Source organism: Notolepis coatsorum, assembly GCF_963971535.1.
Source record: "Notolepis coatsorum genome assembly, chromosome: 3".
NCBI lineage: Eukaryota > Metazoa > Chordata > Actinopteri > Aulopiformes > Paralepididae > Notolepis > Notolepis coatsorum.
In genome coordinates, this window is record NC_140167.1 from 177,292,998 (window position 1) to 177,319,927 (window position 26,930).

Here is a 26,930-nt window from a genome sequence, read left to right on the forward strand (position 1 = left end):
GTACTGTGTTGATAATTTACTCACTAGTAGTGAAAAAACAACTCTGCAAATAACACCCATTAACACTGCACAGTGTCAATGAAACCGGACACTATATTGGTGAAAATAAACCTCACTGGTGTTAATTTTACACTTAATTTACTCTTGTATAGTGTGAAATTGCATTTACATACAATATACATTAAAAAATCACAAGTTACCACAAAATGATTTCAACAATTTTATTGTTGGTCAGGCAGGGTCAGGCAGGCTTATAAAAAAATAAAACATAAATATACATTGACCTCAGCAGGTCTGCATAAAGTGCAATATGGAACAATACTTCACAGCTGATTTATACAACACCTTTACAACTATATAGGGTTGGGATTTGAACGATTCCAGTTCAGATTTTTTTTGAAAATGTGTACATTTTTTCATACTATTCACATTTTCAGTTGACTTGATTTAACTTAATTTGGTTGCTGTACTGTAACTATGGTATTAATTAACAAAGTAAAAAAAATTAAAAATTAAGAATCGAAATGCAAATATGTTACTTCCGGTTCCAGAACCGGATGTTAGGAACCGGTTGCTATTAGAACCGGTTTTCGGTACCCAACCCTATTTACAACTCCGTCTGGATGCAGTAATAAAACAATCACATTAGCAGGTCTGCATAAAGTGGCAATATGGAACAATATACTTTGAGCAATCTGTCGTTCGATAATTCATTTGAATATCAAATGGTTTGAAGTAACACAGCTGATTTATATCCAAGACCTTTACAACTCAGTCTGGATGCAGTCTGACCTTAAAGGCATGGTAATGGTCATCAAAACACATGGTTTCCATCAGTTTTCCACAGAGCAATACACTGTCATCTTTCACAGCAATAGTCTTGATCTTACAAAACACAGGCATCTCAAATGCTACCTCAGTACAGATAATCAAGTCACAGCGGTACATTGTACCATGATGTTTTATCCACTTGGCAGAAAAAACACTGGTTACATCTCCAAATAAGGAAGCAATCTCTGGACCTTCTTTGAGCTCAACAAGTGCCACCATCTTTCCTGGACCTATGGTTAATCTTTCTTTGGTAAAGGACTCCCGATACATTGCCATACAACTTTGGTGCTTTTGGGCTAATGTCTTTGTAATGTTTTTAAAGCTTTTTAATTGTCTCTTAAAGAAGTTATGTTTAGCTTCATAACGCATGCACCACATGTGCAGAATTGGGCCAATGTTCCTTATATTACGAGGGTAATGTATCATGAAGTGATGCTTTGGCAATAGGTTGCTTCTAGGAAATAACTGCTTGAAGAGCCGATGATGATCAGTGATTACATGTTTGAGATAAATGGTCATGCCATATGACAGGACTGGTGAAAATACAATGTTAACAATCTGTAGAAGCAAAAGCAGAAGATGCCAGTACTTATCATCAGTCTGTATTAAATCACCAAATATCAGAGGCATATTGCGCAACAAGCACCAAGACTGTGTGGCATTCAACCCCAAATCCTTACTTTCATCCAACAACTTGACTCTTGGTGGACGGTTTTGCTGCGGATTGTAACCATAGTCAAAAGCATGTATTCTGCCAGCCAGTTGTTCAGCATTTAGAAGTTTCTCCTGAAGAATGTACTTGAGAATAAGTTTCACCTCAAACTGAGCAACCCCCTCTAAAATATCATGCATGATATCTACAGAGAAGTTTGTGGCTGTGTTGAAATACTCAAGTGAATTCAACAGACAACTGCGTTTCACGCCATATATATGAGGTAGCGTTGGATCTGTCTGTATAGTTTGACAGTGTTGTTCGTGCATCTCAACAGTTCTTAGTACAACAGCCGGATCATCTTCACAGAATACAGTCTGAAAACGAGCTTTCTCAAGGAGACAGAAACGACAGCAATACCGAGCCCCAAATGACTCCACAAACCCAAACAGACCATGCAAGCCAAGGTTATCCCCACTGACCTGAACTATGGTATCACGAATTACGTGTCTAAACATGGGCATTTTAAGTCCCTCTGTCTCCAGTACTTTCAGATCATTGACAAGTGGCTCAAGTATCAAATTGAAATCATAACGCTTAATGTCCTGTGCATGGAAAAGAGCACACAAATGAATATTAATCAAAGAGGAATTATAGATTGGGGGGACATTTCTTAATGTAAAGTATACACCACCTAATTTATGTATACCCTTTTTAGAGCCCAATGGATTTGCAGTTTCAAAGTCATCATAAAAAAGTTGAATTTGAAAGGAATCTTTTTCTACTGAAAACAGGGGACTTTCTTTCAAATAGGTGGCATCTCTCAAGTCTGCATACACACCTTCCTTAGTCATGTGCCTGGGCTTTAACATGTCTGCAAGTTCTGGGTTTTGAAAAATGCTCTTCAGCGTTTCCAAAATGGGAACATATGCAAACTTATCACTCAGTTACAATGACCTGGTCATATGTCCCAGTAGTTTTGTTTCTTCTGCTGTCAAATCTTGTGCCAAGCACCTTTTCAACGGGTTCAACTTTTCCCCATTTCTCTTTGAAGTGTTTGTTTATTTTTGCCTCAGAATTTAAGTGTGTGAATGGGTTTTCCAACTTTTGGAATAACTGTTCTATGCTGTTCTTATTTTCTGTGTCCTGTGGAGATAAGCACTGTAGAGCTGCATCTTTAGCGTGACTATGAATCTCAGAAATCACTTCTTCCATGGTTGAGACAAAACTTTTTACAGTAGACTGACAGGTTCCAGCAGCCTTGAGTTGTGCAACAGCAGTTGCACACATATCGAGAGTGCTCCTATTAGAGTTTCTGAACAGTCCACATGTGGCCGTCGCATCGACATCAGATGTTGTGGCGGTCTCATCTACATTAGCGATCACCGCCTCTCCTACACTGTTTACATTAACATCAGTGTCAACCTCTTGGTCAATATACTCAGTGTGTTTGTTGTCTAAATGTTTCCTAAAACCTGAAAACGTACCAAACCTATAGCCACATCCAGTCTGAGCACATTTAAGGCAAAGCTTTTTTCCTTGAACGTAACCGTGAACTATTCGCAAATGCCTAACAAGCCTATTTGTACAACCTAACTCCTTCCGACAATCAAAACACTTCATGGCGGAGGAGAAGCCTCATGCACTAATGAAGCAACCTCGCCCTAACTTCAGCAACATAAGGACTCTCCTTGACTTTCCCAACATCAATACTGTACACAGTGGTCTGGAGGAACGTGTACATGTTGCGCAGCATGGTGTTGTATGCTGTGCCAAACACATAATGTGCCTTAAAGAGTTCATCTAAAGCACCAAGAGAAGAGATTGACTTGCAAGGTATGGCCTTCTTGTCAAGAATGATGTAGAACCGGTGGATCGCATTCTTCTTCACTCCAACAGCCAGGAGATAGGGTTGATTGCTGGTAGTGATGGCATCAAGATGCTCTTGGATGCTTGTTCCAGTCTGAGAAGACAAACACACATGGAGAAACAATTAGAATTACATGATTGTGGCGGCTGGGTGGCGCAGCAGTCACGAAAGGGGCTAAGAATTGGCATAACGACTAACATTGGAATGGGAGAAAAACAGAGAAAAAGGAGGGGGGGAATATAAAAAATAATAATAATAATTACATGATTGTAGCATTATAATTATAAATGTGTACATTAGGAGAAAATACCAGCCTTCTTGAAGATCACAAGATGCTGCTCCGCGTTGGACGCCGACACCTTCCCTGGTCTCTTCCGCCCCTGAGCAGAGGGTGGGATCAAGTGCAACAGCAGTAGAATCAATGAGAGGTCACTGTCCCAACCTGTAACGATACAAGTTGGATGTTAAGACACTTGAATTATGTAGACCATAAACAAAATTCAGTCCATCTGCAATGTTAGCAGTATTTTTACAAAATAAGATAAAAGACAGCAGTTCATCACAAGAAGCTCTGCCACTCAAAATATGAATATACAGTACCAGTAAAAAGCTTGGATGCACTCATTCAAGTGAATGGGAAGACACTTTTGACTGGTTGATAATACAAAATGCCTCGTACATTTTTCACAGAAGTTCAGTGAAAAACAACAAGAATGGTATGCTCAAAAGCAGCTTACCAACGTCAGCATCCACTTCAGTGTCATCCTCAGGAGGATCAGCTATCAGCAGGAGCTCTTGAAGCTCACTGGTGGATGGAAGCCGTCTGCATTGTTGGATGATCTTTTTCTTGTATGTGGTCGGCCACTTTTCCAGAAGCTTGCCCGATACACCTTCTCCAAACATCAGAACGAAATCCTGTTCAACCTGTAGAGGGGTGATTGGGGGACAATTTCAGGATTTCACAGCCAACCAAAGTTAGTGGGTGCTAGTTGAGGTACAATACATCTACCGTCTATCATTCAAGTGTCACAAAATGGTCAAAATAATGGCAGATAATTACCACAGGCCGAAACGTTGTGTTCAAGTATATTAAAACTTGGGAACACTACATACGGTGTGCAGACTTTTTTTCCACAACATTACAGATCTATTTTGAGTCTAGCACCCGTGACTATACACTTGGGATGTGCGTGAGTCTTTTCTACTAACTATAGATAATTACCAAGCCCTTGACGTCTTGGAAACGTGGAAAGTCAGACAGTATGTTGCTTGACTGCTGGGGGTCGAGGACCTTGTTGTGCCTATAGTTAAATGTCAGTTTCATCTTGTTCTTCACTGTGTCCTCATCAGCTGAATGTTTCATTAGTGAGATCGCTTCCTTGCACTCCTCTTCGCTCAGGGCAGTCTCTGCAACAACATGGGAATCTCGTCTGGCAGTTGGTCCTCCTCCACGAGATGGTTCTCCACAGGATTCTACAGAATATGGGGAAAAACACACAAAAAAAGAATCTACCAAAGGCCTGATTGATGGAGTTCTGCAGGTACACAGTCATGGCCGTAGCCAGCTATGAGGCCACCGAGGTCAAACTCCCCAACCAAACAAGCACACCATTGATTTAATTGACATATAAATCACACATAAAGATCTAACTATTACTCCTCTCTGAGCATGAATATAAAACAGGTGATCTATTTACTGTGTAAACCTTATGCAATATTCATCATGGATATTTGGATACTTGAAATCTGTATGAACTGAGTAGTTAGTATCAAATGAAATAAGATGGAACAGCTCCATGCATTAATTGCTCATATTTGCTCATTACCAGTATGGTATTGTTTAAATTGTACAGCTTTTTGTGTCTCTGTCTTTGTCTGTCCTTATTTTGTGTACTTTCAGTGAGCCAAGAAGTGGAGAAATATATTAATACTTCAGTAAAATAATTTTTTTTACCAACAACAGGTGACTTTATTATAGATAATGCATTTTGAATGAATAGGTTGGGTTGTATAACTCATTTTGGTATGCATTTAGCCCATTCACCAAATTATAAATGCATAAGAGACCACAGGGCTTTGGTGCACTCTTTAGGCCACTCACCTGTAAGTGCCCCCACGTCCTGTAAATTACTTTGTGAGTGACTGACCTTAAGTTGATCTCTAGATAATAAAGTTTGTATAAAAAAGAAATGTACCTCCCTAATTTCTAAACCCTGGCTGGGTGGTGTCCAACCGATTATAGTGGGCCAAAAAAATAAATGGACCTCCCTAATTTCTAAACCCTGGCTACGGCCCTGTATACAGTAATCAATAATGCCGCTTGTTTTGTTAATCAACTCGTTGTACTCAAGATATGCAAGTATCCACTGCCACTCTGGCCATCATAATAATGCTCCTTGGAGGGTGGAATAAAAACAGACACTTCACATTTAAAAGTGAAAAACAGCATGCTCTGGTAGGATAAAAAATTTATCAATATTGCCACAACCATTACTGTGTGCAACTCACATAGCCATTCTTAGAGTGTGGGTCACTGAGGTAGGGGAATAAGGTCACGATTCCTCTGGCATACTTTTCTTTCAGATGTCTGGGTGGTGAAGTACTGGAAGATTAAGATTAAAGAAGAATGTATTTCTCAGTCATATTCCCTGGATTTCATTTAGATTTCAAATTAATCGGAAAGCTAGATTGAGAACAAACTAAAAACAAGGAGCTAATTACCCATTCTTCTCTGTCAAGTCAGCTGCCAATAGGTTCACCATTTTCCTTCTGTTGTCATCGTGCAAGGACTTGGTTCGATTGTATTCATTTATTATGCGTTCTCCACCAGATTTCTCACGAAGAATGGATTCCACCAACTTGAAGCACAAAAGCACATGCACAAAAAACAATTCAGTGTTAGGAATATACTGTAGACTGCAATTCAAAGTTAAGGTAAAGGATAAGTATCCTTAATATCAGTTTTAACCCTATCTGAGGTCTGTCTAGCATGCTTCTGACTCGTGGAGATGATAATTTGAGAGATCCATCCAATCTCAAGTGAGCTACAATATTCTTACAGGCACGCGACCAGTACAATGGAAAAGATGGGGGCATAACATTGACAGTAAAAAACATGCATTTCTGAGTTGTGAATCACAGGGTGATGCATACATATTACATGTGTGTCAACTCTTACTTGCTTGGCCTCTGTATCCAGCCTATGGCGTTTTCGTGAAGGGTCCTCTGAAATGATGACAGTATCCTGTGATCCTGACGAATCCAGGGATGATGGCTGGGACCCTGACGAATCCAGGGATGATGGTTGGGACCACTCAGATGAGGCTAGCGTGGAGACAGACTGCTCAGATGAGGCTAGCGTGGAGACAGGATAAATAAATAAAAAGATTATACACAGTTTCCTCATAAAGATGTCCCTTATCTAATCGAATGTAAGCTTCACATGACAAATAACTTATTCATTAAATATATATTACAAATGTAATCAAACCTGTGTCATATTTGATGATTAGCACCCCAGTGGATGCATCTCTTGCTACCTCCTCAAAAACATCGTCATCCAATTCGGTCCCCGAACTGTCAAAAACCTTCACACCTTCCGTTACAGCTGGGACACCAAACTTTGCAAATGCTAGAAACGGGCACAAAAGCTTTTGTAAACAGAAATGTCATTGGATGTATCCAGTGATTTCTAAATCTACTCACTAAATATTCACTTAATCTTGAATAATTGCTGTCTGCAATACAATAGATGAAGCCACAGATCCACCCAGTGGATAACCATTGAGTATCACATTGAGGACAATTTCCCAATGATCCCAATTTCTTACCTGCACTCAGAAACTCGATCAGATTTATTTCTGTAATCCGAACAAACTTTTGGACATCTCCCAGTTGTACTTTCAACAGCATGCTTGCAGCAAGCCTGCAAGAGAGTTATGGGCAACTTGAACACAGGGAAGTGTGGGAAATTAGTGTCAGGCTGGAATATTCAGTGACTTTGTACTTATTATTTACCTTATTGGGGACATTGATCTAAGTTAAGTTATTATTAAATGTTTTACTTAGATCAATGTCCCCAATAAGGTAAATAATAAGTACAAAGTCACTGAATATTCAAGCCTGACACTAATTTCCCACAGATGCAAACAGACAAAAAAAGGAGAGCTATATAACCCAGGGTTTTTTCCTTGCATTTTCCCTGTGTTTCTTCCATTAAACTCAATCAACCATATTGTATGCATTCTAATGCACTCACTCTCATAACACACCATTTCATAGTACAGATTACTTATATCATTCAAGGGTATTTCCCTGCATTAACATTAGCAAGACACATTTGAAAAAACTCACGAAGGGTATAGGGTGGCTCACGTTCAAGGCCTCCCTCAACGTGAAATGGCGCACGTGCAGTCTTCTTGGCTGTCGCCGAAATCTGTGGACTTAACAAAATAATAACGTTGGTCAAATGCCAAATAACTGTTACTTGATTTCATACTGTAGGACACATTTACCTCAGAACATGGCATGCAAATGTTTGTTACTAAGCCAATGTTAGCAGCTTGGTAACAGGGCCTTCCTTGCATTTTCCCTGTGTTTCTTCCATTAAACTCAATCAACCATATTGTATGCATTCTAATGCACTCACTCTCATAACACACCATTTCATAGTACAGATTACTTATATCATTCAAGGGTATTTCCCCGCATTAACATTAGCTAGCAAGACACATTTGAAAAAACTCACGAAGGGCTGGCTCACGTTCAAGGCCTCACTCAATGTTAAATGGCGCACGTGCGTGCAGTCTTCTTGGCTGTCGCCGAAATCTGTGGACTTAACAAAATAATAACGTTGGTCAAATGCCAAATAACTGTTACTTGATTTCATACTGTATGACACATTTACCTCAGAACATGGCATGCAAATGTTTGTTACTAAGCCAATGTTAGCAGCTTGGTAACAGGGCCTTCCTTGCATTTTCCCTGTGTTTCTTCCATTAAACTCAATCAACCATATTGTATGCATTCTAATGCACTCACTCTCATAACACACCATTTCATAGTACAGATTACTTATATCATTCAAGGGTATTTCCCCGCATTAACATTAGCTAGCAAGACACATTTGAAAAAACTCACGAAGGGCTGGCTCACGTTCAAGGCCTCACTCAATGTTAAATGGCGCACGTGCGTGCAGTCTTCTTGGCTGTCGCCGAAATCTGTGGACTTAACAAAATAATAATGTTGGTCAAATGCCAAATAACTGTTAATTGATTTCATACTGTAGGACACATTTACCTCAGAACATGGCGTGCAAATGTTTGTTACTAAGCCAATGTATCGCCCTGTGTTTTTTTCGATCTTTTTTTCCAAACGATACAATTCACAATCACCCCTCCACATTGTATTTAACAACATTAACATTACCTCTTGCAAGTTGCTGGAAGCCAATAGCTACCGAATTAATTAATTAATATGTGATTAGGAGAAACTTACCTGCTGAGTTACCTCTGCCGCGACGTGAAGAAAATGGCGTGTCTTGGACATTCTTCAAGAGAAGGAGATGGGCGGAGCTTCCCAGAGTAGTGATGACACCAGCCAATTAACTACGAAATATTTCACCAACACTGTCTGCATTTTACTCAAACTGTTGTTGTAATAACTCTGAAAGAGTCAATGTACTTTGACACTGCATATTTGACACTGCGAATTTTACTGTGCACCTGTCTGAAAAAGTCCACCATTATCCCTGTACCCAAAAATTCCACGCCCGCTTGCCTCAATGACTATCGCCCTGTAGCTCTGACCTCCATAGCCATGAAGTGCTTTGAGAAGCTAGCGAAGGGCTACATCTGTTCCTCCCTCCCCATCAACTTGGACCCCCTGCAATTTGCATATAGCCCCAACAGGTCCACGGAGGACGCCATAGCCCATGTGCTGCACACAGCAGCATCACACCTGGACAAGAGGCAGGGGAACTATGTGAGAATGCTATTTATTGACTACAGCTCAGCATTCAATACCATAGTCCCCTCCAATCTCGTAGTCAAGCTCAGAGACCTGGGCTTGAACTACGACATCTGCTAGTCACGCCAGTGGGTCTTGGACTTCCTGACAGGAAGACCCCAGGTGGTGAGAGCAGGCAACTGCACCTCCTCATCCATCACTCTCAACACAGGTGCCCCCCAGGGCTGTGTTCTGAGTCCCCTCCTCTACTCGCTGTACACACATGACTGTGTGGCACAGCGGAACAGTAACACAATTATCAAGTTTGTTGACAACACAGTTGTGGTGGGCCTGATCTCTGCAAACGACAAGAGGGCCTACCTGGGAGAGGTAGAGAACCTGGCGCTGTGGTGCTGGGAGAACAGCCTCTCCCTGAACGTCAGCAAAACAAATGAGATGATTGTGGACTTTAGGAGGTCGGGGGCCAGGGACTACAGCTCCCTCAGCATCGACGGGGCACCGGTCGAGAGTGAACAGTTTTAAGTACCTCAGAGTCCACATATCCAAGGACTTGACATGGACCACACACATTGACAGTGTAGTGAAGAAGGCACGGCAGCGCCTCTACTTCCTTAGGCGCCTAAGGAAGTTCAAAGTGAGTCAGAAGATCCTTAACACATTCGGGCCAGCCACGTATAAATCCGTGTTTCGAATCCAACGGTTGAGGACCAACCACAGACATGTCCGTGGCAAGGTTGTTTTGGCTTTTATTCCATTGTATTAACCTACTCGATGTCACCGAGCTGCACTGCAGATCTACCCTCCTCTTCGAATTCTGAAAAGTGCATTACCGGCCAGATCCTCTTAGGGGTGCTGTCTCGATAATGCAGTGTGCCCTGTGGCAGAACGGTGCACTATTTTTTTGACTTTCAATGGAGTTTCAAAATGGCTTAAAGATTTTTTTTTTTCATCAATACATTCTCATTTTATAGCGCCGTGAATATAAGCGTTATACGGGATTTCGGCTAGGATATTTCCTGGAAGGGGAGATACAGGGCTAATAGCTAATAACGTTAAATCCAATGGCATTTCCGTTATACATATGCTACAGAAATAACTCAAACTGCATATGATCGGCACGATCCTCAAATCAAATCAAATCAAATTTATTTATAAGGCCCAACAACACACGTTAATGTCCCCATGGGCCGTACAGGTCTTCTTTAAACAAGTCAAGAAGAAAACATAACAATAAGTCAAGAACAGAACAAGGACACCATAAGGTCCAACAAATTTAAAATAAATGCAAATAAATGAAAGAATGCAAGCACTCCCAGACATACCCCATGCGAAGGTAAGGAAAAACTCACTAAAACCTAACAATAGGTAAAAATGCTCCACAGGCAGTGTGGAGGAGAGAAACCTTAGAAGGGCCATTCAAGGGGGGATCTCCCTTCTTAGATGTCGGTGATAGTAGTGTTGCAGACTAACAGTTGGTAAGCATGCACTCAAGTGTGTAGTGAAACACAGATGAGTGCATGCAATAGCAACTGAACATTTTGAAAGATAGAGCTGATAGCGATAGCAACTGAACATTTTGAAAGATTGAAGATAGAGCTGATAGCGAATCTATTTGAGGCACAGGGGCGGCGCAGAGAGGGTTGCGTCCTCCCCGTCTTAATCACGAGACATTCAACACTCCGGTCATTGCTCAGGGACAGCCGGAGACAGGGAGATAGGGGGCGGTGCAGAGAGGGTCGCGAACTCCCCGACATCATCGCGGGACGTCCGGCACTCCGGTCACCACTACGAGACCTCCGGAGACAGGAGGGCACGCAGAGGGGGTTGCATCCTCCCGGCCTTCATCACGGGATGTCCGACACGCCGGTCAGCACTCTAGGACAGCAACTCGCAGGGGGACAGGGAGACGGGACAGGCGTTAGACAGCTCATGTGATTGTAGTGGGCGGACATAGCAATAGATACAAGTGGTAAGCATATATGTGAATGGAGTAGATATATGAAGTAAGCATATTATGTGAATAGAATAGAAGTACTTAACCCAGCAATGAAACCGCGTTGGCACATCAGTTGACAGGACCACGGACAGACGACGGTAAATAACTGATCCAAGGCCTCGGTGGTGCATGTAGAGCAGTCACTGCAATCTTGGCCAAGACCCCGAGGCATCCATCACCTTAGTCAGCGCTGGGAGACGGGCACTCAGAGAGATGGGGGAGGGAAGGGGGGGGGAAGAGGGGGAGGGGGGGGGAAGGAGGGGGGGGGAGTTAGAGAGTTCCCATGTTTGTGGTGCTGCAAAAAAGCAGACATGGGGAAAAATAAAATAAACTTCCAAACTAAACTAGACAGATTAATCTAGAGGTCAGTCCCTGACCAGGTGAGATCAGGGTAGGTTGAAGGAGAGAGAGAAAAGATGGGTCATAAGCAGGGATTTAAAAGCTTCGACAGAGCAGGCGCCCCTGATGACGACATGTATGCATGAAAGGGGGGGGGGCGGGGGACGTCGTTTCTGATTATTGATTACCAATAACCGCGTTAGCCTCATTAGCCTCATTCATTGATCGGATGGATGGCTATCAAAACAAAGCCCGATCGGGATGTACTTTACGTGAAAAAGATCTTACCGTGGGCCGGTGGGATCCCCCCGAGCATTTCCCCATTATCGATCGCCATCTGGTAGATCGATATGTCCATTGGCTGATGATAAATCCCCTTATTGCATAGTGAAATCCACATTCCAAAACTACAATCCAAGCTACATGCTGCACATCCAGAATCCTGCTAACTGACAACTCCATTGAAAGTAAAAAAAAAAAGACTGCTCCGTTCAGCCACAGGGCACACTGCATTATCGCGATAGCGCCCCTAAGAGGATCTAGCCGGTATTGCACTTTCTCGAATTCAAAGAGTAGGGTACATCTGCAGTGCATCTCGGCGACCTTGAATAGGTTATTAAAATGGAATAAAAGCAAAAACAACTTGCCACGGATATATCCGTGCTTCTGTCCACAACGGGTGGAATCGAAACACGGAGATCTCCGTGGTCGGGCGCCATTGTGTTAACACAATAGCTGCCACGCAATATAAGCATTATTAGTAGCTGACGCCATCACTGTAAACGGTGGGAGTCGCTCACCTTGTTTGCAGGGATATAACTTTAAATATTATAGCTATATCTGCAATACTATGGCCCATTTGACATCGGGTATCTATCGTTCAAGATGTGGGAAAGTAATATTTTTTCCATTCGTACATTGTCGTTTTATACTGTGGTGAATATAGTATAGTATAGTTTTAGAGTGGTCTAGGATAATTCCTAGAACGCTAGTAATAGGCCGCGATGCATATTATACTTAATCCATTGGCATTTCGTCCCTATACACGCTACAATAAAAAATTTAAATGCATATGATCGGTATATATTACGTTCCATCATGCATGCAGGAAATGGGGGGGGTCGTTTATGATTAATTGATTGTCAATAACGGTATTCATTAGTACAACAGCATACGTTGATCAGATCGATTGCAATGATAGACATGGACAATTGAGCTGGAATTAACGTTAGATTGCTCTTACCTCTGGTCGATGAGACTGCAGAAAGAATATTCCAATTATTTGATTGCCATCTGCTAGATCGTATTTCCGTTTGGCCGACGCCATAAGCTCCAAAAGCTTATTCTTGCGTCTCGAAGGTGATTCAATGCACTCGACTGTGTATCTGGAACCACTTTACAAAATAACTCCGCCCGGACGACATTCACTGACGCACAGAGCCAAGCTTCCTGCAGAAAGTAAGTGTAACATCGGCCGAATACCACCAGGCAGTGCCAGATTTTCCCACAGCCTTGCTGGATGAATTATGAATGGAAATAGCGAATAAAGCGTTGTTGGCAGCCAACGATTGGTGGGCTATGTAAGGGATAATGTATAGCTACGAGGTCATTGTCGCAAAATAATTGACAGACACGGAGTTTAGAATACCGAGGCGCCTCGCCGAGGTGTTCTAAACGTCAGTGAAGGTCAATTATTTTGCGACAATGACCGAGTATAGGCTATACATTATCCTGCTTATTACATGGCTAACTTACTAACAATACTGTATACCTAATTCATTTTACACCATCGACAAGATGAGATCAAATGCAGACGCAGTTCTGTTCTGTCGCTCCGCGCTGTCATCGCCGGCAGCTTCGCCGGCAGCCGGCAGGTGTGTCTGATTGGCTGCACTGATGCAGTGTGTGTCAGTGGTCTTGATTGCTACAGCTGCAAACAGCGGTCATTATTGCTCGGCAGAGGTCCGTTATCGAGTAATAACGGACCTCTGACGAGCACTATTGACCAATCACAATCAAGCATTTCGGCGAATGTTAAAACGCCATGTAATAAAACGAGTTAACTCGTCTTTGGCGGGGAATGTGTTAAGTGTTTGTTTGTTTACATGTATGTATTGTTTGTCCTCCCCTACCTTTTCCCCTTTTTGCATTATGGTGGAGGTTTAAATCCCTATCACCATAAATATATAATTTACTATTTGGAAAACATCTTGTGTTGTGTCTTCTTTTACCTATACCTGGGACCTTGATTTGAACGCATTTACTGAGAGAGGCTGCTTTTGCCGCCCTCCAGTTGTTATTCTTAGACCTTCGTACATGACACACTCCATTTGAAAGGATGTAGTTTGTTTTCTCTACCGAGCTGCGGCGTGGGGGTGGGTTCTAAAGACTCCGGCAAGACAAGCGGTCACCACGGTTGCCTCGAAGAGTTCATCCGCCCGTCCGTCCATGTGCAATGCTGTATAACGTGGGACAGACTACCGCGGCCAGTATTTGGAATGGCGATCAGATAATTGGATTATTCTTTTTGCAGTGCACCAGATACAAGGTAAGGACTATATATTACCAATCTCTTACCGATATTCTTTTCCCCGCGATCGCTCTGTGTCTGTGTGTATGTGTGTGTGGCGTTGGTCACATCATGGCACGGAGGTGCGCCCCGCTCCAACCCCCCTTTCATGCGTGCATGATGAAAGATAATACCGATAATCTAGCGTTGATTTCAGATTGATTGTTGATCCAAGCGAGGAATGGCAACGTGTTTATTGAATTACACAAAAACGCTGTTTTCGCGTCTTTTTCTCTGATTACTCAGAATCACTCAAACTATACTCATATTCACCACGGTATAAAACGGAAATGTATAGATGAAAAAAGTATCTGTTTTTTGCACATTGACTCGAAGAAATCCACTGACAATCTACGGCATTATTAGATCCATAGCTATAATATAAAATATAGGTTTAGCTCTACAAACAAGATGCGCGCTTACATGGGGTTAATGGGCGGCAAGGCCTATGCACTTCCCGGAAGGGGGCGTGGCACCCAATGTGTTAATAGCCAATACAACCACGTGCCCATCATAGGACACCACAGCTATGGGGTTTAATCCACACTCAATGTGATAAATGGCACCCAGCCACACAGTGTTGCTTCAGGCAACTGATAGGTGAGACGGCAGCCTCCTCACTCCACTCTGAAACGTGGCAGTGACTTCCATAAATGAGGGCCCCGTGTGTGTGTCATCTTCCAGTTTATATCCACTCATCCAACTGACTGCCCACAGGTGTAATCAAGCAGGTGCAATCAGCTCAATCAGGGGGATGAGTGGTATCTGGGAAAAGAGAAAAGAAACAGAATTAACAGATGACACATCACACAACCAAGAATAACATAACCCATACTCATGATACTAATCTGATGTTCACATGGTCTTCCAAAATACAGTAATAATGATAATGACCAACCCACGTACGTCACAGAGTGCAATACCGGCCGCAAGGCGTTAGGTGGCGGTATTGACCGTCTGCGATCTCAGACACATTCAGTACAGCATGCACAAGGTGCCTCAATGGATTATGAATGGCAATAGCGAATAAAAGGAAAACCGAGACAAAAATGTAGATCTATGTTTCCGGCACTCAACCGCTGGGCCACAGAAACGTAAATCTACGTGATCGGCAAACAAAGTGTTAAGCATGAGCAAATCAATGAGCGGGTTTGATAGAACCCAGAATTCCAATTCAGCCTTTCAGTAAGAGCTTTGAAAATAAATAAATACCAATGTTTATCACGCCTCTCTCCAAGAGAGGACCAACCAACCGTATCCAGCGGGAGGTGTGGGAATGGTTTCAAAATCACACCTCGCCGTGATTTATGAACCAATCTGGCCTCAGATCTGCACTCCTACTTTTAGACGTTTGATAAATACAGGCCCGGAAGAGTGGGTAGCTTGCCATTGTCCAGTATTACTTTGTCAGTGAGAGGCAAAGCAAGATTAGAGATAAATGGTGAGGACGGAGGCAAGTCACCTGAGATTCAAGAAGGTCAGCAGGGTTGGTTTCTTTCTTTTTTATACAGTTGAGTGGCAGGAGAGAGGGGAGCCAGCGTGGGGAGACAGAGTTGGGATACAGAACAGGTCATAGGCTGGTTTAGTTGATTCAACAACAACAACAACAAAAAAGCCAAAGAAAAAAAGGTTACTTATTGAAATCAACTGAATGTGAGCGATGTAAACTTCTAAATGTAATATTCATTCTCTCCAATTTCGATTCAACAGTATATGATTTAAATTATATTCCAGATAATATTCAAAAGCTTTTGATTTGTTATCTGCAAATTGTCTTTACTGCTGTTATGTGTGGGGGTAAATCCTTATGTTTGTCTGTACCCTGATCAGGTATTCCTAGTGTGATGTGTTATGTCTAGCTGTAGTTCCATATCCTGGTTTTGTAGTCCTTATCGTTTCCTTTCCAGGTGTACCCATTTGTAATCAACCCAGGTGTGTCTCGTCTTGTCATTGCCTCATGTATAAGTATTCTGTCTTCCCCTTTGGCTGATGCTGATCCTGTCTGCGTCTATTCGAATCCTAACGCTAATTTGCTTCCGCGTTCTGCAAATCTGATTGGCCACTGCCGTTTCTGGTGCGATCTGATTGGCCACTGACGTTTCTGGTCATGTGACATGTGCGCCCAATCGCGTGACGCGCCCATTTCCGCCTTGACCAGCAGCAAACTACCTAACGCCTAGTTTATCACTGGTTAAGCTTAGGCGACTCTTTCGAAGTTGGTTAAGGTTAGAGTTTGGAATCAGGGCTGGTGTTCTATCGCCCTGCTCTAAGACAAACTCTAACCTTAATCAACTTCGAAAGAGTGCCTAAGCTTAACCGGCGAAATAACTTGCCGTCACACAATTGGCGCGACCAGAAACGTCAGTGGCCAATCAGAGCGCAAAACGCGAACGCGGAAGCAAATTAGCGTTAGGATTCGAATAGACGCATCCTGTCTGTGTATATAACCTAATTGAACACTTGCATAATAAGGAAAACACACACTCTCTCTCACACAAACACACACACGCACACACATACCTGTGGTGGTATTGATGCAGTATGAAGCATCATATTGCCATTCCTGGCACATCTCGATGCGTGCCATTGCTGTGATGGTGTCTTTGAATAAGCTTCTGAGGAGACGGATTGCGGGGGATAAACTGTATGAAAGAGAAGGAGCGATGCAGCTCAGGGATACTGTATGTCTGCAGCCTACCAAGTACAAAGCAATGAATAAGAACTGCCTCTGTGTGACATATGGGCAGGAATAACTCCCCTCTAGGGTTTGGCAGAACGCAGATACGCAAGGGCCTCTCTATTATACCGTACGTGTATGTGTCTACTGTATATCTGTGTGTGTGCATGCATGTGTGTGTCTGCACCAGTGCATGTTTGTTTGTTTTCCACTACTGTGTACCAAATAAAATCCAAGGTTTGTAGTCATTTGAAAAATGCATGGAAACCATCTCATACCTCGTACATCGCTAAGATATAGGATCAGTTCTCTGCTGTTTCTGTGTTGACGTTTGTTAACAGAACTTGTTTTTGGGGCATCAATAATGTGGTCAAGAGGCATGGATTCTCTATTGTGCCTGAATTGTCTTGGCTTCTTTATTCACATATAAGCAGTATTTTGTACAGAGCTCTGCTCTTGTTGAGAGCCGTTGGAGTAGAAAGAAATGGGTGGGGACAATCTCTTTTATAGTTACCTCTATGGTAGAATACTCAGGTAGCTATGCCTAGAACGCCCTCCAGTGGAGACAGATATATATACACAAGTAGACAGTTACAGGTGTAAACAGTCATATGTACAGTTAGACAGTCACTAACATCCCCACACAGAGTCCCTTAGTTCAACAACGTTAGCCCGGGGTACGGCCATTTCTCTGCATTTTATATTGACTTTTGTTGTGGAAAATGTGTAGATGGAGTGAACTAGTTTAATATAGGTCAACTAACAGTACTGAAAGACACTAGGGCGACGGTCCGGCTGATGTTCTTAAAACAGCTTTAAGATAGACAGATAGACATTTCAGTACATCACATCTTGTGCTTTTAATCTTGTACATCATATCTTGTCCTTTTAATCTTGTAACATCTTGTTCTCTCTTACACACACACTCATTTCTCTTTCACACACACACGTCTCACTCAGTCACATACACACACACTAATCTTGACTCTCTCTTTCACACACACACATATACACACACACATCTCACTCAATCACATCTCTCTTCGATGTTAAATCTATGTTCTTCTTAATGTCTTTATCTCTCTTCGATGTTCTTAATGTTTTTATCTCTCTTCGATGTTAAATCTATGTTCTTCTTAATGTCTTTATCTCTCTTCGATGTTAAATCTACGTGTCATCTTAATGTACGTCATGTCATATCTGATATAATATGACACGTCATCATATCTGTCATGTGGGGGCAGGGCTGAGAAGGGGTTTATCTGACAAGCACAGGGGTTGAGGAGGGAGAGTGTTTTTTGTTCAAGCCGTGGTGACCGTCTGCTCGATCCATAGCTCTGCTGTTAAAACTTTCTTTCATTAAACAAATTGCCTGTTGAAATTGGAACTATCGTCTCCTGCTGTGTTAACAACCATCAGCCACAACATTTGGTGACCCTTGACCTGTAGATCGCCCTGCCGGGCCTTTCATACGGCCAGTTCCTGGAATCTCCCGTAGACATTCTGGCGGTTGTCGACAAAGATAAGGTGAGCGTTGTGCTTTTTATTATAATATCCGTGAGAGATTCTGCGGGAGGAAAAAGTGTGACTGGTTTGGATGGACGACTAGAAAACGAACACGAGTGGTGAGGTGTTGACACTAGGGCGAATCCTCTTTTAACAGGCTATAAATGCGCATTTTTGCTAATCAATTTTAATTGCATGTTTTCGACCTTTTGGTCAAACTTTTCTCTGACCCTTTACAAAACACTCTCCCCATTCCCCACTTCCTTGTTATAACTGTGGTTAACTGTGTCATGGTTGTTTTGTAGGTTCCGGCCCTCTCATACACACACATACACCGACACACACATACACACATAACTCTCTCAGAGACACATACACACTCATTCTCATCTAGGAGAAACAGCGCTTCAGAGAAAGATGTGAGTTCACTGTGATCTTTTTAAGCCAAATAAAAACGAACGAAGATAGTAGATAGGGCATCCGTAAATAAGTAGCTACAGAGAAGCCAGCTGTGATAATATGAGCAGAGATTGAAAAACAAACGGGCCGGTAAAGGAAGGCAGTGTTCTAAAGGGTTAATTCCATTTTTTTCTGGAATCTACATACGTTTTTCAGACCTACCGTCATCTTGGCATTTAATCTGTTTTTGACCTGTTCAGTACTTGACGAGACTCTAGTTTGTTTCCACTGTTGGGCCTTGAAGAAGGAGGGCAGCGTTTGACGAGACTCTAGTTTGTTTCCACTGTTGGGCCTTGAAGAAGGAGGGCAGCGTTTGTTTGTTTGCTATATTTACCTTATATAAATACTCCTTTCCTTTATATACTCGACCGGCCGGTTGTAAACACATACACACACACACACACACACACACACACACATTCCTGTGTCCCGGGTTGTGAAACCTGCTGATCACATACACACACACACACACACACACACACACACACACACACACACACACACACACAGCACACACACACAGTCACACAGACACACACACCGACACATACACACACACACACATTCCTGTGACAAACAGACGCACACACACACACACACACAGACACACACACACACACATTCCTGTGTCCCGGTAGTCAGCGGGTTGTGAGCAGGCAGGTGGAGTTAACACCTGTTTATAAGAAACCTGCTGATTACAGACATACACACATACAATACACACATACAATACACACACACGTCTGGGCAAAGACACACAGACACACACACAGACACAGACACACACAGACACACACAGACATACACACTCACCACACACAGACACACACACACACACGCACACACACAGTCACACACACACACACAGTCAGCACAGACACACACAGACGCACACACACACAGTCACACAGACACACACACCGACACACACACACACACACACACACACATTCCTGTGTCCCGGTAGTCAGTGGGTTGTGAGGCAGGCGGGTGGAGTTAACACCTGTTTATAAGAAACCTGCTGATTACATACATACACACATACAATACACACATACAATACACACACACGTCTGTGCAAAGACACACACACACACACACACAGACATACACACACACTCACCACACACAGACACACACACACACACACCGACACACACACACACACACACAGTCACACACACACAGTCACACACACACACACACACAGTCACACACAGACAAACAGACGCACACACACACACACACACACAGACACACACACACACCGACATACACACACACACACACACACACACACACACACACACACACACAGTCACACACACACACACACAGTCACACACAGACACAAACAGACGCACACACACACAGTCACACACAGACACACACACCGCATTGTACAACCAGGTTAACCGTGTCCTGGCTGTAGTAGTTATAACTGTGCATTGTACAACCAGGTTAACCGTGTCCTGGCTGTAAGTAGAACCAGGTTAACCGTGTCCTGGCTGAAGTAGTAGCATTGTACAACCAGGTTAACCGTGTCCTGGCTGTTGTACAACCAGGTTAACCGTGTCCTGGCTGTAAGTAGAACCAGGTTAACCGTGTCCTGGCTGGAGTAGTAGAACCAGGTTAACCGTGTCCTGGCTGTAGTACAACCACACACACACACACACACAATAAGCACACACACACACTAAACAACGCAATAAACACACAAGACATATACAAAGTTAGTAAACATGAACAACTACACACTTGGCATAACGGTTTGTTTTCACTGGTGCCTCACCTGTCCTAAATTCAATCAAGATGCATACAGCAGAAGACATACTGTTAGACCGGACCCGCTCCTAAAAAACCTAATTCTCAAGGTACAGATGAAGCTTTTAGTTTTCCTGGGCGCTTTGCCGCGACGTGAGCACGGTTATATCACGTCGTGGAAATGAATTAGGAACCCAGGCTGCTGTTCTATTTTATGCCGCCAGGAGGCGCAAAGTCATTAGACGGACGCTACAACGTCCTACACAGTATACTGTATAACGATCTGTATGTTTTGTTGTCTAAAATAAATACCATACCATGTCTAAAGCAATGTTGCTGAATAAAATAATTAACCAGTTAAAACCTGTCGAATGGAGCAGTCAATGTATATATTTTGTGTAGATAGCTAGGTGGGCTCTATTTATATTGATATATTTTGACTAGTACCGTGGTCTAGTGGTTTATCCCCATTCCTTTCAAGCCGACGCCCGGGGTTTGATTCCCAGGCCTTTCTAATATTTATATTTTTTTTTATTATTTATAAAATTAAATTGCCCGCAACGATGTGCATAATACAATAGTAATAATATATAATAAGAATCCAACCAATAGAGCGACATTGTGCAATAAACAAGTAAACAAAGTAGGGCATATCGGCATTTGTACATGAGTTATTCTGAGTCAACTTATTGTCTGTTGTTGCTACGCAACTTCACTTGACTTGAAAAGACTTGATACCTCCCCCCATGCCCAACGATTAAAAATTAACGTTATTAAATGTATATATATTAATTCATTTTGCGCGAATCCACACTTCATTTCCCAGACCCACTTTGTTTTGAAACAACCAATCACGTTGCGCGATAGCACGAGCGATCCACAGTCAGTAATAATGTTACAGCTGAGTTCACGGCGAAATGTGAGTTCAGCCTCCTCTGAACAAGCCCCCAGGAAGCTACAATGTGAGAGCAGAGTATTTAGCTTCATATGTTTAGTTTATTTTATTTATTTAGCACATTATTTAAAAAAACAGTGCTAGGAGGGAACGAAGCCCAAAGGGCATGTACAAAGTTCCACTCCCATCTCATTGTCCATAAACAATATGAACGAAATACATGTGTAGCAAGGTCTACACACTATAGCGAAAACATGGAAGATTGACACGAGTCAGTAACAAGAACAATTATTATTATTTTTTTTGATATACAGCAACCTAATTATATACTTCAGGCTAAGTTTTGCCAATAATATTACTCAGCTCAATGAGCTTAGTCCAGCTCAATACATACAATTGTTAAGGGGGTGCAGACCTGAGAAATACTTTCGTCTTGTTTACATCAGGGTCCCCCAACAATTAGCATTTCAATGGTGTGTGGGGGGTTGCCAATCCAATGTGACACCTTCACAGGCTAGTCTTTCTCTGCTCTGCATCCCCTTAAACATTTTGTGTGTATTGAGCCATACTGTATTGTACCCATTCTGCAATCAGTTAAATAAAGTTTTCATTAATTCATTCTGTCCATCTGTCTCTCTCACTTGTTTAATCTTTCACTGCAACACTGGTTCTCTCGCAAAACCCCAAACGTTACAATGCCCGCTACGATTGTGCAATAAAACAATAGTTTCGTTTGAGTTTACTCAGTTTATTTGATCAGGGACAGTGCATATCAATCAACAGTTATACATTTATAAATGAATACAATTACAGAAGAAAAAACATTATTATCAAACCAGATTGGAGGAGTGTAAAGGGGATAGTAAGAGACTATGGAAAACATTGAATGAACCATTTGACATTGCAACTCATTTCAACAATTACTTTGTTTCCAAGGTAAACACAATTATAAATCAAATGTTGCCAATGAGTGGTAAGCTGTCAGACTCTGTAATTAAAAAACATATAATGTATGACAAGAAATGCCGATTTAAATTTAAATGCACAAGTCCAAATGATATTGAAAAGCTCCTCCTATCACTTAAACCAGATAAACCTTGCGGTGTTGATAATCTGAATGGAACACTGCTACAAATCTCTGCAAAATGTGTGGCTAAGCCACTATCACATATTTGATTTGTATGTTTTTTGTTTAATGCCCTTGTTTTTATGTTGAAACGTGTTGTGTGCCGTGTTGGTCAGGACTCTCTGGAAGAAGATATATTGTATCTCAATGGGACATTCCTGGATAAATAAAGGATATAAAAAAAAAAATAGAAAAGAAAATAGCTGACACTTTTATCCAAAGCGACTTACAAGTTCTGTTCGACAACTTGTAACTTCTCAGTTACAGTGGGTGACAATATTGTCACAAGGAAAGATGAAATTACCTACCTGGGTTCCATCCTAGAGGCTAATCTCTCCTGTGACAAAATTATTAAACAATTATTAAACACGTTACATACAAAACTGTCTCTTCTGTTATTCAAGTGTTCTGATGGGAATGGTGTATTGTACCACACATAAAAATAGGGAAAAACAATGTCCAGGCACGCACTCCAGGTTTTTCCAAATTTATTGGCAGCCTGAAATCATATCATGACGTTTCGGTGTGAAACGTTTGACCAATTACTTGACAAATGACCTGTCGACCAAGATGGCCACAAGAACAAGAAAATACAATAAAATGTAATATAACAAGCTGTACGCAATGTATATAAAGAAACAAGAGGAATTAAAATACAATTATATAGGATATAGTGTGTTTTGTCTCAAGTGCCATGCTTTCTCAAAATCCTGCAAAACTGAAGATGTCCTCCACAAAAAAACTCAACATTGTGATTGTGCAAAATACAATAAGTAAATACCCTAGAAGCAGTGGATATTGACACATTGAATGCATAACATAGGAAGGTTGTAGAAACATTAAGCCTTAGTCGCATCAATGTCAGCATCAGCATCTTGAATGGATTAAGCGACTTCTTCACAGGAAGGTGGGGACTAAGGTATGCATAGAGTGCTAACAAAATCTGGAATGTAGGTAGACCAGTGAAAAATAAAACCTTCTCATCTTTACCCACAAATGCACTTTGGTCATAGGTAGAGGACAACTGTTTCACATCAGAACGCAACTGAAGGTTTTCCGCTCTCAGATTTATAACTTCATTGGTCATAGAATAAATAAAATCACCAGTCATATCAGTTTGAGTACCTATACTGCACACATTATCACTTGCAGCAGAATCATCAGCAGCAGCTGGTATGTCCATAAGAAGCAAGGCATGGGCAGCATCCACCTTCAGTTTCTGCTGGGTACGATTCACACGCCGTTGGTATTGTGTTTCTTTAGGTGGTTGCAGAGAAGAAGGCTGTTGCTTTCCGGTCATATTTACAGATGGCACCCAATCTGGGTCATCTTTCTTGTACAGGTGACACTTTTTACCTGGAATACAATAATGAAAAATATAGCACACTTTAGACGCTACATTTTAGGAACATTTACAGAAACGGAGTCTTACACTGTAGTAGGTTATGAAATGAGATAAGAATCATATCCAGCCTCATACTATTCCACTGTAAAATGATAGTTGCTGTTATTAATATTTCACATAACGTTACCTGACGTAACGTTACCATAACGTAAACTGAGTCTTACACTACTACTGTAGTAGGTTATGAAATGAGATAAGAATCATATCCAGCCTCATACTATTCCACTGTAAAATGATAGTCGCTGTTATTAATATTTCACATAACGTTACCTGACAAGAAACACTTTGTTTTGACACTACATTTTAGGAACATTTACAGAAACGGAGTCTTACACTGTAGTAGGTTATGAAATGAGATAAGAATCATATCCAGCCTCATACTATTCCACTGTAAAATGATAGTTGCTGTTATTAATATTTCACATAACGTTACCTGACGTAACGTTACCATAACGTAAACTGAGTCTTACACTACTACTGTAGTAGGTTATGAAATGAGATAAGAATCATATCCAGCCTCATACTATTCCACTGTAAAATGATAGTCGCTGTTATTAATATTTCACATAACGTTACCTGACAAGAAACACTTTGTTTTGACACTACATTTTAGGAACATTTACAGAAACGGAGTCTTACACTGTAGTAGGTTATGAAATGAGATAAGAATCATATCCAGCCTCATACTATTCCACTGTAAAATGATAGTTGCTGTTATTAATATTTCACATAACGTTACCTGACGTAACGTTACCATAACGTAAACTGAGTCTTACACTACTACTGTAGTAGGTTATGAAATGAGATAAGAATCATATCCAGCCTCATACTATTCCACTGTAAAATGATAGTCGCTGTTATTAATATTTCACATAACGTTACCTGACAAGAAACACTTTGTTTTGACACTACATTTTAGGAACATTTACAGAAACGGAGTCTTACACTGTAGTAGGTTATGAAATGAGATAAGAATCATATCCAGCCTCATACTATTCCACTGTAAAATGATAGTTGCTGTTATTAATATTTCACATAACGTTACCTGACGTAACGTTACCATAACGTAAACTGAGTCTTACACTACTACTGTAGTAGGTTATGAAATGAGATAAGAATCATATCCAGCCTCATACTATTCCACTGTAAAATGATAGTCGCTGTTATTAATATTTCACATAACGTTACCTGACAAGAAACACTTTGTTTTGACACTACATTTTAGGAACATTTACAGAAACGGAGTCTTACACTGTAGTAGGTTATGAAATGAGATAAGAATCATATCCAGCCTCATACTATTCCACTGTAAAATGATAGTTGCTGTTATTAATATTTCACATAACGTTACCTGACGTAACGTTACCATAACGTAAACTGAGTCTTACACTACTACTGTAGTAGGTTATGAAATGAGATAACAATCATATCCAGCCAAGAATATATTTCACATTACCTGACAAGAAATGCGCAGAACAAACTCGAATGTTGACAAGAGTCTTGCCATGGAAATCCTGGTTCAGTTTGGCCAACCACAAACGTCTCCTTTCCTGAGACAATTGTTTGCCCTCTTCTCCTTGATTTGTGATGACAATTGGCAATCTGAAGAACTCCAAATGCTTTTCCCTATCCGACCTATTAGTACAGCCAAGAACACGGCAATAATTGACCATTTTGAGCAAAAATGAACTTGAAGAGTTGCTAGTTCGATGCAATCACGCGTTGTTTACATCCAAGTTTATCGCCAAGTAGGCCGACTTCCGGTTTGATGACGCGCCGTGAGAACACTCTTAACTCATGTACAAATGCCGATATGCCCTACTTTGTTTACTTGTTTATTGCACAATGTCGCTCTATTGGTTGGATTCTTATTATATATTATTACTATTGTATTATGCACATCGTTGCGGGCAATTTAATTTGATAAATAATAAAAAAAAAATATAAATATTAGAAAGGCCTGGGAATCAAACCCCGGGCGTCGGCTTGAAAGGAATGGGGATAAACCACTATACCACGGTACTAGTCAAAATATATCAATATAAATAGAGCCCACCTAGCTATCTACACAAAATATATACATTGACTGCTCCATTCGACAGGTTTTAACTGGTTAATTATTTTATTCAGCAACATTGCGTACACAAACTTATTGTTACCAAGAAGCATTACACTAACGCTTTCTTTTGATGAAATGAATGGACAAGAGAGCCGTACGTCGGCCATCTAATGAAGTTAGATTTGACACGTTTTAATATTATACACTTTGACTGCTGAATTGACACGTTTAACTTATTCATTCTTTAATTCAGCAACATTCATTCATGCAGTCTGTAGACATACTGTAGGACGTTGTAGCATCCTATGAATGAAGTCACCAGCTGTAATGGAATTGAATGGAACTCGAGCTTAGTCCAGCGCGGAGCTCCTCCAATGAATGAACAAAAGCCGGCGCGTCGGGCAGTTGTCACCAGCTGTATGAGAGCGCCCCCGCTGGTCATTGTTAACATTAACCTCGCAAAACGGCATCATAACGGCAGGCAAACAGCTGTTCCTGGACTTTTCCCAGCTGTATCTGTAGGTGTCCGTTGGCAGAGGCGTACAAAGGCCGGGGACACAAAATGGCCTTCCGGAGGTACTTTTGATCTCGACCTATGCGAAGAGATGAATGTAATGATTCGTAACCACAAGCCAGGCGACAACAGCAAAAAGAGGTTGAAAAAGAGGACAGAAGAGTTGGGGGTAATGAAGCTCTACGCCCAGAAGGGGAGAGCATACAGGCAGGAAGCTTTAGCGCTAAATCAGAGAGAGACGGATATAGGGAAACCAACATCCCCACCTTATGTCACGCAATTGCCGGTGGGCACTGTGACA